Raw genomic sequence first — 19,213 nt, 5'->3', positions numbered from 1 at the left:
GCGACGGCTGGCAGCAGCCCGTGAGGCGGGCGGGGCCGGCGGCGCGGAGGCGGGGTCCCGGCCGGCCGCCCTGGGAGGCGGGGGCCGTTTCCATAGCGTCGGCAGGAGGTGTCGCGCCGGGGAACTTCCTGGTTCCCGGCTCGGCTTCGCCGGGATCCTCTTGGAAGGGAAACAATGGGGCGGAGGGCACTGCGGTAGCCGCCGCGCCCGGACCTGCTCGGCCGCCGGGACCCCCAGCCCTCAGCCCTCCGCTGCCTCCGCTGGGACCGCCGGAGGTAACTTCATTTTCTCCTCTCCCACCGCCAGTGGCCGGCGGCGGCGTCCCTGCGGGTTTCCTCCAGGGCAGGGACTCCGACTTGGCCCCGGGGAGGCGGACGCCGCCATTCCCAGACCCGGGGGAGGTGGACGGAGCTGCGGCTGCCCCCTCAGCGCTCGCGCGGGGCAGGCTCCGGAAACGTGCGTGGGGCCGTCCTTGTCCCCACTCTGGAACCGTGATTGTGGGGTCCTGCGGATGTGATTGACAGGTTGGCGGGCGCCCAAGCGCAGGGGGTGTGCGGGGGGTGTGTGCCGGGAACAGCGCGGGGACGGTCTGCTGGCGGGTGACCGGGGCTCGTGCACCGGGCCGGGTCGAGCTCGTCCTGTGGGAGAGGAGACCCACTGTCCCTCTCACCCCCAGAGCAAGTTTCGGCTCCCGCGGGGACGTGTCTACCTGGCAAGTTTCACTTGCGTCCTCCAGAGTCCAAGTGGGCAGGACCAAGGCAAACTTTGTGCTTTTAAATTGGTGCTTTCGTGCTGCGTAACTTGGTTACGACTAGGCACGGGAGGATGGGGTGAAGGAGGGATTCGGAGAGCCTGGGAATCTGTGCGTCTTTGCAAAGTTTGCAGAATACTGTAGTTTGGAGCTAACAGCCTTGTGACGATGTGGCATATCTAATGCGTGAGAATGGTATTTTAATGCCAGAAAATGTGTGGAGTCGGGGAACATTTCTGTAAGGTGAAGATTGAACTTTCTGCTTCCCCCCTCCCATTTTAACCCACAGATGCTTGGTAGTCCGTAGATTTTTAACAGGAGTTTAATGACTCCTTTATGCGGCTGGGAAAGATTTTTGAATTGGCAATATCCAGTCATTGGAACTAATGTGACACAAATGGAAAAGAAAACTGAGGACACGGTCTTGAATGTTTCGTTTGCTGGAAGAAAGTGGTTTCAGTCCTATATTAATTCACTTATAAAGAAAATTAAGTCGTTGGGTTAGATACTTAATATTTTATGACTTAGAAAAGTTCGACAGAGCTTTGAAAGATTATCTTGGTCAACTTCCTCATATATTGAATCTCTGGGAAGTTCTGTTAGCGGGAAATCAGGGTACTTTTTTATTTTCTGAAGTCACCTTAATGAGAATTAAAATTAGCCAGCATCAAATGAACAGTGGAGTATTTGCTTTTATTTCTAACTCCGTCAGACCCTACATTAAGGAAAACATTACTGATTTCGCTGTTTTTGTATAATAAAGTTTATAAATATAGTTATTACTTAAAATGGGTGTTAATCCTATGTTGTGGTCTACACAGGCAGTTGAAATATGTCAAAAGAAAAAGAATTATACTAATAAAAGTGGAAATTAGTTTTAAAGGAAAAACACAGTCTTAATTTCAAATACAGGTATCTTAAATTAATAGAAATTCCTTTGCTTACTATGTATTTAAAGAATTGAGTTGTCACAAAAGCAATTCAAAGAAGCATCGTGTGCTAAACATTATGTCTTGGTGCCTGCTTACTGTTTTTCACTAGGACAATTGCCATTGGTTTAAGAAGTAGAAGTGATAGCTTTGGCTCCATCTGTTAGTGGATTGGTCATCCTTAGCATTACTGGGGACCAAGAAGACTCTTCCTGGCAGGCATTCGGATCCAGACTGGGCTGGGCCTTCAGTGCCTAGCAGAGGTTGCACTGCTCAGTCTTTGCCACCATGTGCTCATTTATCTCAAGTTACTGTTATGTTTTGTAGCCTGTGAAAATGGGTGAAAAAGAGGTCAGTGAATTCAAGCTAGGGGCAAATTGAAAACAGAACTACTTTGGTTACAAAGTGCTAGAAATGAAAGGACAGTTTGAGGCTGGCAAAAGACTCGGCAACAATTCTAAAACTTTGGGAATTGCTACTTCAGGTAGAGAGAAAGAGGTAAGTAATTACATTCTGTGGTTTATGTTTGCAGTTTCACTTGAACCATTCTTGTTTTTAGTGCAGTGGTATTGTTATAAATACTCAGACCATTTATTACCAGAAAGTTATCATTTGTCCCTTCAGTGTGATATTTGGAAGGCATATCACATTCTTTGATGTGACTTACTTGTATTTAGAGACATATTTCCCAGTATCTCAATTTTTACAGTGGGCGTCGATACAAAGATATTACTTAGAAAGAATTCTGCCTTCTAGCACACTTCACTATAATATGTGAGACTAGAGCATGGAAATTAGAGGTACAAATATTGGCTTCTCAACTGGTCTGTGCCATTTCCAGGCTATATAACTTCATGCAAATAACTTACATTTTAAAGCTTATTTTTTCTTTTTTAAATTTTATTTTATTTTATTTTATTTTACTTATTCATTTTTAGAGAGGAGAGAGAGAGGGAGAGAGAGACAAAGAGGGAGAGAGAGGAGAGAGAGACAGAGAGAGAAGGGGGAGGAGCTGGAAGCATCAACTCCCATATGTGCTTTGATCAGGCAAGCCTAGGGTTTCGAACCGGCGACCTCAGCATTTCCAGGTCGACGCTTTATCCACTGCGCCACCACAGGTCAGGCTTATTTTTTCTAATATGGGGGGAATCATAAATTGAAGTTTGTTTATTCAACAGATAGTTCTTGAGTGTCTTCTGTGTACCTGTGTTAGGTACCTTGTTTTCAGCAACGGGGTGCATAAGTCTTTTGAAATGAAGTACAGGGAGCTCTGAAACATATAACTATAGGGAACTTAACTTGATTTGGAGGTGGCAGTGCAAGCTTTCCTGAGGAAGTGACTTGTAAGACCTGAAGAATGAAGAGGAGGTGGTACGTAAAAAGGGGAGGTGGGTGGGCGGGATACTTTGGGAATGAGAGAAGAGCATGTAAGCAGTCCCTGAACAGACTGTTGTAAAGGTTAGATAAGAATGCTTTAAATGTTAGATAAGATTAGTTAGTGCCCCATGGCTCAGAAGCAGCCACTGTTAATTGTTACAGAGAAGGCTCTGGGTACCATACTCTAGTTATCTTGTTCCATAGCCATTATAGAAAGGCAGTCAATCTAGTTGTCTCTAACTGTACTAGACCTGGAAATAACTCTCTGCACAAGTTGGTGTCTACTGTTATAACTCTAGCACCATTAGTTAATTTCTACATCCATAAAACTGGGATGAAGTGTTAATAAAAGATTCTTTGATTTCTTTATAGTGACACTATCATCTGATGTCAGTATAGTATTTTTAATTTAACTTTGATGGCATTTTCCCTTAGAAGAGCTTAGACTACCTTATTTAAAATATCCACTCACAAAATAGTACCAATCTACCTTAAAACAAAAAATTAATAAGTGGCAGATAGTTTCATTTGCTTTTAGGGAGATTCAGAGTGACTGGAGTTTTACATCATGCTTGCTTAAGTGTTGTTGGCTCTAAAGACGATAATTATTCTTTGATTGAGGTACACATTGCACCTGGGTCTTGCTGACATTGATGAGTGTAGAAAAGATGGTAATTTTATTTATTTTTATTTTTTGTATTTTTCTGAAGCTGGAAACGGGGAGAGACAGACAGACTCCCGCATGCGCCCGACCGGATCCACCCAGCACGCCCACCAGGGGTGAAGCTCTGCCCACCAGGGGGCGATGCTCTACCCCTCCAGGGCATCGCTCTGCCGCAACCAGAGCCACTCTAGCGCCTGGGGCAGAGGCCAAGGAGCCATCCCCAGCGCCCAGGCCATCTTTGCTCCAATGGAGCCTTGGCTGCAGGAGGGGAAGAGAGAGACAGAGAGGAAGGAGGGGGGGCGGTGGAGAAGCAAATGGGTGCTTCTCCTATGTGCCCTGGCCAGGAATCGAACCCTGGTCCCCCGCACGCCAGGCCGACGCTCTACCACTGAGCCAACTGGCCAGGGCAAGATGGTAATTTTATTGTGGAATTTTCCTTTTACTGAATTAGCAAGTGAATTAAAAATATTAAGAGTAGGCCTGACCTGTGATGGCACAGTGGATAAAGTGTCGACCTGGAAATGCTGAGGTCGCCGGTTTGAAACCCTGGGCTTGCCTGGTCAAGGTACATATGGGAGTTGATGCTTCCTGATCCTCCCCCTTCTCTCTGTTTCTCTCTCTCTCCCTCTCTCTCCTTTCTAAAATGAATAAATAAAATAAAAAAAGTAAAAAAAAAAGACGTTATTTAAAAAAAAAAAAAAAAAAATTAAGAGTAGCCCTGGCTACTCTTTTTTGTTCTAGGCTTTTTTGTTCCTGTGTCTTTTTGTTTGAATTTTGGACATTTTAATGCTCATTAGCCTACCTATGGTAAGATAAGGTAAAATAAGATTTTGAAAAGTAAGTCACAGTGGAAAAATTTGAATAGATGTAGAGTTTGAAATTTATAAAGGTTAGGTATGTGTGTGTTGGCTAGATATTTCTGTGTGTATTGCCAGTGCTTGTTATAAAAATTAATGAGGTGGCATACAATGACTTAACATTAATGTTTAAACAACTAAAAAAATATATTTGTCTCACTGGTTCCATGTTCTTTTTTTCTCTTTCTAGCTTTGTTTTGAGTTGATAAAAAAGATAATTATTCTATTTTCTCCTTTTTTATTAACATGGGATTATATCTTCTAGTCTTTTAGTGCTTGCCCAAGAAATTCTAATATGTAGCCTGACCTGTGCTGGCACAGTGGATGAAGTATAGATCTGGAATGCTGAGGTGGTCAGTTTGAAGCCCTGGGCTTGCCTGGTCAAGGCACATGCGAGAGGCAACTGCTGCGAGTTGATGCTTCCTGCTCCTCTTTCAGTCTCTCTCTCTCTCTCTCTCTCTCTCTGTAAAAGAAATCAATAAATAAAATCTTTAATAATAATAAAAAATAAATTCTGATATGTATTCTTGACTTATCAAAGTGCAATATTAGTTGAAATTTTCACCCTTTTTCCAGATAATGCAAGGCCTTTAAAAACATTAAAGCCAATTTCCTTCTGTTACCTATTTCATTGTTACCATGTTTTTAAGTGCGTTTATATAAATAAATAAATTTATTTTTTTGGTTTATGCTGGTATTATTTAAATAGACTTACTGTGTTTTCTTTTTTTAAAATTTCTTCTTACATTACTGAACAGAATAATTTTTCTTTTTGCTTGACGAATACCCTTAATATTTCATTTGGAATAATTTTCCTTTTTTCTGAGGAATACCTTTAGTATTTTCTTTAAAGTGGATTAGTATTGACAAATTTTCAAACTTTTTCTTTGAGAATGTTTTTAGTTCATCTACATTCTTTTTTTTTTTTCTTTACAGAGACAGAGAGAGTCAGAGAGAGGGATAGACAGGGACAGACAGGAACGGAGAGATGAGAAGCATCAATCATTAGTTTTTCATTGTGCATTGCGACACCTTAGTTCATTGATTGCTTTCTCATATGTACCTTGACTGCGGGCCTTCAGCAGACTGCGTAACCCCTTGCTCGAACCATTGACCTGGGTCCAAGCTGGTGAGCTTTTGCTCAAACCAGATGAGCCCGCGCTCAAGTTGGTGACCTCGGGGTCTCAAACCTGGGTCCTTGGCATCCCAGGCTGACGCTCTATTCACTGCGCCACCGCCTGGTCAGGCTAGTTCACCTACATTCTTGAAAGGTACAATTTTCTAGGTATAGAATTCTAGATTTTACATATATATATATATATATATGCACATACAAATATTTATATGTTAGATTTTGGAGATTATTCTAAAGTTTTTGTCTTTGTTTCTGTTGATAAGTCAGCTGCGGTTGATTGCTTTTTTGTTCATAATCTGTTTCTTACTATATTAAAGTTTGTCTTTTGATTTCAGATGATTTTTTCTCTTTTTTCTCTCTTAGCGTACATACCTTTTGATGTTGTGACTTGATACATTTCGTCACTTTTGTATAGTTCTCAACCATCATCTCTTCAAATATTGCTTCTTCCCTATCCTCTAGCTCAGTGGTCCCCAACCTTTTTTGGGCCACGGACTGGTTTAATGTCAGAAAATATTTTCACGGATCGGCCTTTAGGGTGGGATGGATAAATGTATCATGTGACCAAGACAAGCGTCAAGAGTGAGTCTTAGGCAGATGTAACAGAGGGAATCTGATCATTTTAAAAAAATAAAATATCGTTCAGACTTAAATATAAATAAAATGGAAATAATGTAAGTTATTTATTCTTTCTCTGCGGACCAGTACCGGTCCGTGGCCCCGGGGGTTGGGGACCACTGCTCTAGCTTACTCCTTCTGGGATGTCATTTATGTATAAGATTGGATCTCACTGAATCCTCTGTGTGTTTCACTTGTCTTCTATATTTTCCATTCTTTTGTTTCTTTTTTGTTCTGGATTATTTTCTTCTGGTCTGTCTTTCAGTTTACTAAATTCATTCTCATCTTTGTCTAATCTGCTCTTACATGTATTTTCTGGTTCCTTGATTTTGGTTATTGTATTTTTCTAAATGCAGTGTTTTCCATTTGATTTTTTAAAAAATCTGCTGTGCTGCTTTAATAATTTCTAACTCCTTTTAAAAATTTCAAGCTTTGCACATTATCTCTTTGGACAGAGTAAGCATAGTAACTCTATTCCCGAGACTTACAGTTTTTTTTCCTGTGGTCTGTTATTTCTTGAGGCTCTGATTGTGTACTGTTTATTGTATTTAAAAAAGTATTTCTCGAAGCAGTTATAGATTTAGGTAAGGATTTTTTCATTGCTTTTGCCATGTACTTAGGACTACCTTCATCCACTCTGTGGTTTTGTTTTGGAGAGTCTATAAGGGGCTGGTTTAGTTTACTTCTAGGGTATCCCTTCTAGAATTCAGTTTTTCAAGGTCTTATCTGAAAGCAAAGGGTAGTTCCTTCTGTGGGTATTGTACTCTGCTATTTTGTCTTAGCCTGCAAGTTTGCCTAAGTGCAATGTAGCCTCTCAGGTGTTCCTTTGATTAGACAACAATTCCAAGAGTAAAATCCTCATTCTGGATTTCTGTTACCTCCTAAACTGTAGCTCATAATTCCTCATTATCTTGTTAGCTTTTTGTCCCCCGACCCTTTAAAATTAAGGTATACTATATGCATAATAATGTGTACTAATCTTAAGTATATATCTTAAAGGATTTTATAAGTGTAATTAAGTGTATAAACATACCCACTTCAATATATAGGACATTTTTGTCACCCTAGGGGGCTCTGTCATACTCCTTTCCAATCAATACCACCACCTCCCCTGCCTCAGGTAACAATTACTCAATTTCTGTCACCATAGACTGGTTTTGCATTCTCTAGCTCTCATCAGAAAGGTATCACACAATATGTAGTATCTTGTGTCTGGCTTCTTTCATTCAACATTGTATCAGTGAGGTTCAACTATGTTATTGCATGTAGCAGTAGTATTTCTTTTTTATTGCCCTGAACTTGTTCTGATTACTGTGGCGCCCAAAAAATTGTCTCACCGCTCAGTGACTTAAATGATGAGAATGTTTATTTTCCTTATAAATCTGCAGTTTGGGCAATCCTCATCTCTGCTTCATTTAGTTTCAAGGAGGGCTGCTTGAAGGCTGAGTCTCATATTGTTTGAAGGTTTGCTCATGTGTCTGGTTGTTGATGACACAGTGCCTAAATGTGGCCCGAGTATGCTCACTATATGGTGGCTGGTTCCAAGTTCAAGCATCCCATCCACATGTAGTGAGAAGGGGGTAAAGAGCCAATGCACCAGACAGATGTTATTTTATGACTTGGCCTTGAAGCCTATGCAGTATTACTTTCACTGCAGTCTGTACTTTGAGACAGTCATAAGCCTACCCAGCTTTAAAAAGAAAGGAACTTGATTCTGCTGCCTGTTGGGAGAGGCAGGATTCTGGAAGAGCATGTGAGACTAGATATAATGTAGTGAGACCATTACTAGAAAATACAATCTGCCATAGTAGCAGCCTAATACATAACTATATCATAAGTTTTTGCCTGTTCTACTCTTAATAGGCATTTGTATTGTTTCCAGTTTTTGGCTATTATAAATTAAGCTATGAACATTTATATATATATATTTTTTATATATAATTTATATATATATTGTGTTGGACATCTATACTCTGTTCTTTTGGATATATTTCTTAGAATGCAATTATTGAATAATAGGAAGAATGTGTGTGTGTGTATAGCTTTAATAGTTACTATCAAACAGTTTTCCAAAGTGGTTGTACCAATTTATACCCTCTGATATTTTAATAATTTAAAAATGTATTTGTCTAGCTCTTTGTTGTCTGTAATAGATTGATCTGTATTAATACTGGATCTGTTTGTCTTTTTTGGAATTGCACATCCCTTATCTTGTTTTTTTATGTAACTTTTCATGTGTTTGTGTTTTACTTTTCCAATTAGATGCTTAGTGTTTGGAACATAGGGACCAGGTAGAAGAGTCTGATAGTGTAGTAATAGACTAATTTTTCAAGCAGCATTTTAGAGTATGTAATCAAATTACTGTTAAGAGTAGCTACCATTAGCAGACTATCTATATTAAGTGCTTAAGAGAACATTTTTAAAAAAATTGTTTTTGGGGTGATTAAGTGCCATTGCTCATAAGTTTATGTCATACTTTATTTTTGACCCAACTTTTTATAACCACTTTGTATTCTAAGCTCCTTCCTCAGACTTGCTTGGGAAATATTTTTCTATTACAAAAAGTTTTCCTCCAAAATTGATGATTTGCTGTCACTGAGGATTGCCAAAAGAATGTCATCTAGGTTCTTCCCTCAAACTTAGGGTTACCTTTGATTGTTTCACTGTTAATAGTCATTTTGACCTTCTTCCAAGTGTCATTTGAGTTTGGCCTACTTTAAAAAAACACATAGCTAACATTTTAGACTAGTGTGTTTCAGTTCATGCCTGGCTATGATTGATTGATCCTGTTTATAATGCTAAGGAAGTTAGAATCTTTCTTAGTTACCTAGTGAATTAAAATAAGTTTTTAGGTCATAAATTTTAGAGTGCTAGGAATAGAACTTAAAAATTGTGTTGCAACTCCTTTATTTTATACAATAAGACAAAAAGTGGATCAGTACTAATGCATATGTCAAATATATAAGATATTTAGTTTACTAAAGCATTTTTCATGTGTAATCCTTGAAAATTTTGAGTGGTAGGTAGATTTGAAATTTTAATTTTAGTTATACAGATGAAAAAACAGGGTCAGAGAAGTGATGTGACTTGATCTGAATTTTTAGAGCTGGTTAATGGCACAGTTGGATCATTTGTATCTTGGACTTCTTATATATTGAGTGATTTTTTTTTTTTAACAAGGCCTATAGTCTGTCATCAACTTGCTGAATTCTAAGGTTATTGACATCCTATATGAATTTTTCTCTCTTCAACTGTATATATGCATTTTTTTGGCCCATAACTTTCCTCGTTTTCATTGACCATGAGTCCTTAGCATGAGCTGCAACTCTTGATATCCGTCTCACTTTTTTTTCTCTTGGTACTTTTCTTCTGAATGTGTTCTGTTAGTACAGAATGGCTAGGATAAGGTTTCTCTTATTTGTTGTATCTCAAGGCCCTTGAGAAGTTTTTGCAGTATTGTATGGCTGAATTAGTACTTACTGAATGGGTGGATAGGTACATCTTGTGTTTAGAATCTAACTAGAGGTGAATTTCTTGAAGATAGAGCCTAGGATCAAGTCTGCTTTTCTTTATATTTTTCATGGTGTCTACTATGGTGCATATTATTATAGTTGGCAGTCTGGAATTTTTGACTGATTTTTAAAAGGATGCCAAGTTCCTGAAAATCAGAGATACTGTATCTTTCACTTTAGCTTTTATCTGTAGAGCTCAGGTATTATGCATAGTTCTGATAGGATGTATAGAGAATTAGGCAAATGTAACATGTAAACAAATTATAAGCCACTTTTGAAAGACCCGTCTCTGTAACTAAGATAAGTAAGGAAGCTTGGAAAAGATATTTGTTTTCCTAAATACTTAGAAGTTGACATGTTGACCAGTGTAAAGCTACTAGAATTTGATAAATCCTTCTGGAAAGCTAACTTGAATTCCACCTGTAGATGGGGAAATTAGACTTTATTCTTATCTGATGCTTCATTAACATATACATGTAAACAAACCAAGGAAACCAAACCTCATTTGCCCATCTCCTTCTCTGATCTCATTAGCAGGAAGTACTTTGTTGATTTAGTGAATAGAGTAAACAAACCTCCTTTCACTCTAGCAATGATAGATTTGCTTTACTTCTCATGAGCTGGGAAAATACTTAAAGCTGTGGGAGTTTAGCATTGTGTTTCAGAGGGTATAAATCACAGAAAAAGCAATTTTTTAAATAGAAAGTTCAAGAATTGTGAAAGTACAATGGTGAGACTTTCTGTGTCAGTAAATAATGGCCTTAATATTAAATAAAGTTATTTCTTTATCTGGAATGAGAGTATATTACCTGGGAATATGCCCTGACATATATATTTGAGCTAATAAGCTATGAATCTGAATTAAGAATGAAGGTACTAGAATTACTATGATGTAAGTTTCAAGGGGACAGGGTTTTTGTTTTGATCATTGTTGTGTCTTTAGAGCCTAGAACACAGACCTGATTCATAATAGTTAACTAATATTTATTGAATGAATAGTAAATTTGTATATTACCTGTCTCTTAAGTTTAAAAACTGAACATTAATCATTTAAGTATTGGTTTATAAGTCTTTGGGGAAATAAACTTAAATTGGTCAAGGCATCATTTCTGATTATATCTTGCTGATTGTGCAAAATTGCATAAAGCACATTGCAGAGCATTCATTCATCATTAAGTTTCTTTGTGACATTTGAAAATGATGCATCATAGTCTGTTGTGTAAATTAATAACATTTCATTTAATCAATTCCTTGTTTTTGGATATTTAAGTTGGTTATAATTTTTTTTGCTATCACAAATAATGCTTCTATAAAGGGAATTTTCTTAAACTTTTTCTTGGGATGGCAATTCAACAAATAGCAATTTAGCAAAATAGGTTCTAGGATTTTCTACTAGAAAATGAACTGGGATTACACAACTATGAAGGTGAGATTAGAAACTTCAGTGATGAGACAGCTGAGATCAGACATCACTAATGGTACAACTTGGTAGGTCTGCTGGTTCTACATGTGGACAATGGATAGTCTTTCACAGAAAAGCTGTCTTGCAATTTGTAGTGGAACTGGCTATCACTTGTCTTTGTCTTGAACTTTTAAAGAGTAAATGAGTCACTACAACTGTTTTTCCTTCTTAATTATGGTTTAAAGATTATAAAAGTGTATTTAACTCCTTTATGACATTTACATATATTATGTTATTTTTATTTATAGTCAGTTTATTTCTGAATTTTGTTGGAAAATTTTGTTTTTTCATATTAAAATATAAAATATTGCATTTATACAAAAGACTATATTTGCTGTGTTTTATAAGGTCTAATATAATGATGTCCATACTATCCTCTCCCTCAGCTTAAGTGATAGAACATTACCAGTACCTCTTGGATCATATCTCCCCACTACTCCTCCATCTTTTTGCTACCCTGAGGAAACTGCCAGCCTCAACTCTGGGGTCTAGTATTCTCTTGCTTTTCTTTTTCTTTTTTTTCTTCTGTGAGACAGAGAAAGACAGACAGACAGACAGGAAAAGATAGACAAGAAAGGAGAGAGATGAGAAGCATCAATTCTTAGTTGCAGTACCTTAGTTGTTCATTGACTGCCTTTTCATATGTATCTTGACGGGGGGTGGGGGGCTCTAGCCGAGCCAGTGACCCCTTGCTCAAGCCAGCAACCTTGGGCTTAAGCCAGAAACCTTGGACTTCAAGCCAGTGACCTTTGGGCTCAAGTCAACGACCATGGGGTCATGTCTATGATCCCATGCTCAAGCTGGCAACCCTGTGCTCAAGCCAGCAACCCTGCGCTCAACCTGGCAACCTCAGGGTTTTGAACCTGGGTCCTCTATGTCCCAGGCTGACACTCTATCTACTGCGCCACTTCCTGGTCAGGCTTCTCTTGCTTTTCTTTATATTATGTAGGTATTTTCCCTAAAGAACATATTGTTAATTTCACATATTTTGGAACTTGATACAGATGGCATTATTATATATATACACATATGTATGTGTGTGTGTGTGTGTGTGTGTGTGTGTATGTATACAGTAAATGTTCACAAATTTAGTAAGTAAAATATTTTAGTAAAATTAAAACTCACTGGCCTGTGGCAATGCAGTGGATAAATCATCAACTTAGAATGCGGAGGTCACCAGTTCAAAACCCTGGGCTTGCCCGGTCAAAGCACATACAAACAATCAATGAACAACTAAAGTGAAGTAACTATGAGTTGATACTTCTCACTCCACCCCCTCCCCTCTCTCCTCTCTCTGTAAAATCAATAAATAAACTCTTTAAAAAAACCTCACAAATTTATTTGCGTTTAATGTTAACATATTTATCCTCTGCATTAGTCATCATTTACTATGTAACAAACAACTGCTAAATTTCAGTAGTGTGCCACAATTAGCATTTAAATCTAGCTCACGGGTTTGGCAGTCTTTGCTGGGTTTGTCTGGGGTTGGCTGGGTTTGGCCATAAGCTGTGGGTTGGGTGCAGTTATATGCCAAGTATCTATGTATTCTGTGACAAGCAGGCACCTAGGGTCAAGTGGAGGACAGCAGGAGAACACAGACAAGCTGAATGCTGTTAAAGCCTTCAATTAGAACTGGTACAGTGTCGGTTCTGCCCACTTTCCAACACATCACATGGTCAAGACCTCAAATCCATGAAATGGCCCCCAGGGAAGCCATGCCAAAGACAATGAATGAAAGAAGACATATAGACAGAATCTAGTGTTTACCACATTTTTCTCCTGAATAACAGCATAAGAAACTTGAAATATTTCTATACCTATCACCTCCCTCTCTCTTTTTTTTTTGAGAGAGTGAGAGAAGGAAGAGTATACAATGAGAAGTATCAACTCGTAGTTTCTTCACTTTAGTTGTTCATTGACTGCTTCTTTTTTTTTAAAATATTTTATTGATTTTTTAATTGATTTTTAGAGAGAGGGGAGAGAGAGAGAAGGGGGAGGAGCAGGAAGCATCAACTCCCATATGTGCCTTGACCAGGCAAGCCCAGGGTTTCGAACCGGCAACCTTAGTGTTCCAGGTCGACGCTTTATCCCACTGCGCCACCACAGGTCAGGCCATTGACTGCTTCTTGTAGGTGCCTTGATCAAGGGGCTCAAGCAGAGCCAGTGACTCCCAAGCCAGTGACTTTTGGGCTCAAGGCAGCGACCTTTGGACTCAAGCTGGTGAGCCTGCACTCAAGGCTATGAGTCCACACTCAAGCCAGTGACCTTGGGGTTTCTAACTGGGGCCCTCAGTGTCCCAAGTTGATGCTGTATCCACTGATGCTCTATCTACCAGTCAGATTACATGCTTTTCTTGTCCAGTATTAGGTGGTGTTTGTGTTTTTTTGTAACTCCTCATTTTATACCTCTGATATTTGTTTGCATTTATTCATGTTTACAATTTTCTTTTTAAAATTTATTTTTCAGTTTTAGTCTTTTTTGTTTTGATGGTTTCCTTTGCTGTTTGAAAACTTTTTAGGTTCATGTAGTCCTATTTCTTTATTTTCTTTTTTGTTTTCCTTGCCCAGGGATATATATCAGAAAGAATATTGCTAAAAGAAATGTCAGAGAATTTACTGCATATGTTTTCTTCTAGCAATTTTATGGTTTTGAATCTTACATTTAGGTCTTTAATCCATTTTGAGTTTATTCTGTGTATGGAGTAAGAGGGTGGTCTAGTTTCATTTTTTTGTATGTATCTGCCCAATTTTCCCAGCACCATTTATTGAATAGACTTTCTTTACCTCGTGGTATATTTTGCCTCCTTTGGCATATATTAAGTGACCCATAGACCCATATAGGCATGGGTTTACTTCTGGGATCTTTGTTCTATTCCATTGATTGTATGTCTGCTTTTATGACAGTAACATGCTGTTTTGATTAATTGCTGGAACCTTATAGTTTGATATCAGGTAGCATGATTCCTCCAACTTTTTTCTTCTTTCTCAAGATTGGTGTGGATATTCAGAGTCTTTTGTGGTTCCATATAAATTTTAGCATTATTTGTTCTAATTCTGTGAAATATACTATTGGTATTTTGATAAGAACTGCAATGAATCTATAGATTGCTTTGGAGAGTATGGACATTTTAAAAATGTTAATTCTTATTTTTTCTTTTATTTTTTTTTGTATTTTTCCAAAGTGAGAATCTGGGAGAGGCAGACAGACTCTGCATGCACCCAACTGAGTTCCACCCGACATGCCCACCAGGAGGTGATGCTAGGCCCCTCTGGGGCGTAGCTCTGCTGCAATTGGAGCCATTCTAGCGCCTGAGGCAGAGGCCATAGAGCCATCCTCAGCGCCTGGGCCAACTTTGTTCCAATGGAGTCTTGGCTGCGGGAGGGGAACAGAGAGATAGAAAGGAGAGGGGGAAGGGTGGAGAAGCACCCTTCTCCTGTGTGCCCTGGCCAGGAATCAAACCCGGGACTTCCACACACCGGGCCGACACTTTATTGCGGAGCCAACCGGCCAGGGCCAATTCTTCTTATTCTTGAACACATATATGCTCCAATTTATTTGTATCTTCTTCAGTTTCTTTCTTCAGTGTCTGAGAAAGAATTTTCTGAGTACAGGTGTTTACCTCCTTGTTTAAATTTATTCCTAGGTATTTTATTTTATTTTTTGATGCAATTCTAAGTTTTTTTTTATAGTTAATAATTTTTTTGATAGTTCATTATTGGTGTATAAAAATGCAACCAATTTCTGGAGATTTATTTTGTATCCTGCTACTTTACTGAGTTCATTTATTAGTTTTATCATGTCACAAAAATAATGACAGTTTTACTTCTTTCTTGCCAATTTGAAAGCCTTTTATTCTTCTTCTTCTTGTCTGATTTCTGTGGCTAGGACTTCTAATATTATGTTGAATAAGAGTAGTGAAAGTGAACATCCCTGTTTTGGTCTTGATCTTAAGACCACTTTTAGCTTTTCCCCATTGAGTATATTAGCTGCAGGTTTGTCATATAAGTCCTTTATACTGTTGAGGAATGTTCTGTCTATTCCCACTTTGCTGAGAGTATTTATTTTTGTAAATGCGTCCTGGATTTTTTGTCAATGCTGTTTTGCAGGATTTTTTAAAATATTTTTTTTTTTAATTTTTTTTTTTTTTTTTTTTTTTTTTTTACAGAGACAGAGTCAGAGAAAGGGATAGACAGACAGGAACGGAGAGATGAGAAGCATCAATCATTAGTTTTTCGTTGCGCGTTGCAACACCTTAATTGTTCATTGATTGCATTGCAACACCTTAATTGTTCATTGATTGCTTTCTCATACATGCCTTGACCCCGGGCCTTCAGCAGACCAAGTAACCCCTTGCTCGAGCCAGCAACCTTAGGCTCAAGCTGGTGAGCTTTTACTCAAACCAGATGAGCCTTGGCTCAAGCTGGAGACCTCGGTGTCTCGAACCTGGGTCCTCTGCATCCCAGTCCGACGCTCTATCCACTGCGCCACTGCCCAGTCAGGCTTAAAATATTTTTTATTTTGTGACAGAGATAGAGTGATAGAGAGAGGGACAGATAGGGACAGACAGGAGAGGAGAGAGATGAGAAGCATTCTTTGTTGTGGCTCCTTAGTCTCCTTAGTTGTTCATTGATTGCTTTTTCATATGTGCCTTGACTGGGGAGGCTACAGCAGAGTGAGTGACCCCTTGCTCAAGCCAGTGACCTTGGGCTCAAGCCAGTGCAGTGGTTGGCAAACCACGACTCGCGAGCCACATGCAGCTCTTTGGCCCTTTGAGTGCAGCTCTTTGGCCAGTTTAGGAGTACCCTAATTAAGTTAATAACAATGTACCTACCTGTATAGTTTAAGTTTAAAATTTTGGCTCTCAAAAGAAATTTCAATTGTTGTACTGTTGATATTTGGCTTTGTTGACTAATGAGTTTGCCGACCACTGAACCAGTGACCTTGGGCTTCAAGCCAGTGACCTTTGCGTTCAATGCAGCGACCATGGGATCATGTCTATGATCCCATGCTCATGCTAGCGACCCCACTCTCAGTCTGGTGAGCCTGCACTCAAGCCGGATGAGTCTGCACTCAAGCTAATGACCTTGGAGTTTCTGCATCCTGGATCCTCTGCATCCCAGTCCAACACTATCCACTGTACCACCGCCTGGCCAGGCTTTTGCAGCTGTTGATATGATTTTTATCCTTCATTTTGCTTAGGTGGTGTACAACATTAATTGATTTGAAAAATGGAACCAATGTTGCATGATGATGGTATATGACCTTTTCAGTGTGTTGCTGAATTCAGTTTATCACAGCCTGTAATTTTTTTTTTTCTGTAATGTCTTTGTCAGGTTTTAGAATTAAGATAATGTTGGCTTCCTAAAATGAGCTTGGGAGCCTTTCTTCCTCTTGACTTTTTTGGAATACTTTAAGGATAGGTGTTAGGTTTTTGAACATTTGGTAAAATTCAACTGTGAAGCCATCCAGTCCAGGGCTTTTGTTTGTTGGGAGTTTTTATGATTACTAATTTGATTTTGTTGGTTTTAGTTGGTTTGTTTAGATTTTCTGTTTCTTCTTGCTTCAGTCTCGGAGGATTATACATTTCTAAGAATTTACCTGTTTCTTCTAGATTCTCCAGTTTGTTAGCATATAATTGTTTTAGCATTTTCTTATAATTTGTGTTTTTAAGGTGTCAGTTGTCACTTCTTTTTCATATCTGATTTTGTTTCATCTTTTATTTTTTTTGATGAATCCACTTAATGGTTTATTAATCTTGTTTATTTTGCAAAGAACCAGCTCTTGGTTTCATTAATCTTTTGTCTTTTGTTTGTTTTTGGGCTCTATTTTGTTTATTTCTTGTCTTTCTTATTATTTTCTTTCTTATACTCATTTTGGGCTTTGTTTGTTCTATTTTTAGTTTCTTTAGGTGTAAGATTAGGTTGTTCATTTGAAATTTTTCTTGTTTTTTGAAGTAGGCCTGTATTGTTATGAATACTGCTTTTGCTTTATTCCATAGATTTTTGGATTGTTGTGTTTTCATTTTTATTTGTCCCAAGGTACCTTTTGATATTTTTCTTGTTTTCATTGTTAGCTCACTCATTGTTTAGTAACATGTTATTTAGCCGCCATGTGTTTGTGTGTTTTCAGTATTTTTCTTGTAATTGATTTCTATTTTCATACCACTGTGGTCAGAAAAGATGCTTGATATGATTTCAGTCTTCTTAAATTTTTTGATACTTATTTTGTGGACTAACATGTGGTCTATTATGGAATAGAATTCATGTTTACTTGAAAAGAATGCTATTTTGGGGTAAAATGCTCTGAAAATATTAATTGAGTTTATTTTGTCTAATGTGTCACTTAAGGCTGCTGTTTTTTTAATTGATTTTTAGTCTGAAACATCTATACATTCATGTCAGTGGGGGATTAAAGTCCCCTACTATGACTGTCTTACTATTGATCTCTCCCTTGGTCTATCAGTATTTGCTTTATACATTTAGGTGCTCCTATGTTGGATGCATACATGTTTATAAGGGTTATATCTTTTTGTTGGGTTGATCCTTTTATCATTATGTAATATCCTCTTTGTCTCTTATTATGGTTTTTGTTTTAAAATCTATTTTGTTTGATATAACTATTGCTACCCTTGCTTATTTTTTTGCTTTCCATGTGCATGAAATATCTTTTTTATTCCTTTATTTTTATTCTGTGTGTGTCTTTGGATCTGAATTAGATCTCTTGTAGACAGCATATACTGTATATGAATCTTGTTTTCTTATCCATTCACCTAGCCCGTGTTATTTGATTGGAGCATTTAATTCATTTACATATAAAATGATTATTGAAAGATATGCAGTTGTTGCCATTTTATTTAATTGATTTATTTATTTTACATGGAGATGATTTTTTTTTTTTTTTGAAATTAAATTTAATGGATGACATTGATCAACAAGAGTACATAGGGTTTTGGTTAATATCTCTATAGCCTTGAAGCTGCTGACTATGCTGTGTGACTGCCACCTAAAGTCTAATCACTTTCCGTCACCATATATTTGTCCCTCTTTTCTCCCCTCTCCCCACACCCCTTTCCCCCAGGTGACCACTTCACTTTTATCTATGTCCATGAGTCTCAGTTTTATATCCCACCTATATGGGATATATAAGGTCTACCGGAAAGTTCTGTACGTTTTTGGAATAAAACAAAATACAAATTTTTCTTACCGTCAGTAAACTTTATTAAATAATATAATTGCTGGCCCTGGCCGGTTGGCTCAGCGGTAGAACGTTGGCCTGGTGTGCGGGGGACCCGGGTTCAATTCCCGGCCAGGGCACATAGGAGAAGTGCCCATTTGCTTCTCCACCCCCCCCCCCCCCCTCCTTCCTCTCTGTCTCTCTCTTCCTCTCCCGCAGCCAAAGCTCCATTGGAGCAAAGATGGTCCGCGCGCTGGGGATGGCTCCTTGGCCTCTGCCCCAGGCGCTAGAGTGGCTCTGGTTGGGCAGAGCGACGCCCCAGAGGGGCAGAATATCGCCCCCTGGTGAGCAGAGCATTGCCCCTGGTGGGCGTGCCGGGTGGATCCCGGTCGGGCGCATGCGGGAGTCTGTCTGTCTCTCCCCATTTCCAGCTTCAGAAAAATACAAAAAAAAATAAAATAAAATAAAAATAAAAAATAAAAAATAGTATAATTGCCATTATTATTAATGATTTCTTGCCAGCATGAGGGCAATTTGTATATCCCATTTTTGAAAAATGTTTTATCTTGTGATGTGAAAAATTGAACCAGTGCTTGTTTGATACTTTCTTCATATTTTGAATTTTTTGCCCTTCAAAAAATTTTATAAGGACAAAAACAAGTGATAGTCGGAGGGTGCTAAGTCCAGGGAATATGGTGGATGCGACAGACATGCTTCTGTAGCATTTCTTCCTTG

At 38.6% G+C, this 19,213-nt stretch overlaps 1 protein-coding gene across 1 annotated transcript in view; it reads left to right on the top strand.

Annotated features, from left to right (window-relative positions):
* Nucleotides 1–223: 223 nt before the first annotated feature.
* USP6NL (USP6 N-terminal like) overlaps nt 224–19,213 on the top strand; it is a 251,180-nt gene continuing 232,190 nt past the window's right edge. Inside the window, exon 1 of the mRNA XM_066280282.1 lies at nt 224–275. The gene's annotated coding sequence lies outside the window, so the exon portion shown is untranslated. The remainder of the gene's footprint in view (nt 276–19,213) is intronic.

Source organism: Saccopteryx bilineata, chromosome 5 (assembly GCF_036850765.1).
Source record: "Saccopteryx bilineata isolate mSacBil1 chromosome 5, mSacBil1_pri_phased_curated, whole genome shotgun sequence".
Taxonomy (NCBI): Eukaryota; Metazoa; Chordata; class Mammalia; order Chiroptera; family Emballonuridae; genus Saccopteryx; species Saccopteryx bilineata.
This window is presented reverse-complemented; position numbering and strand designations above follow the sequence as displayed.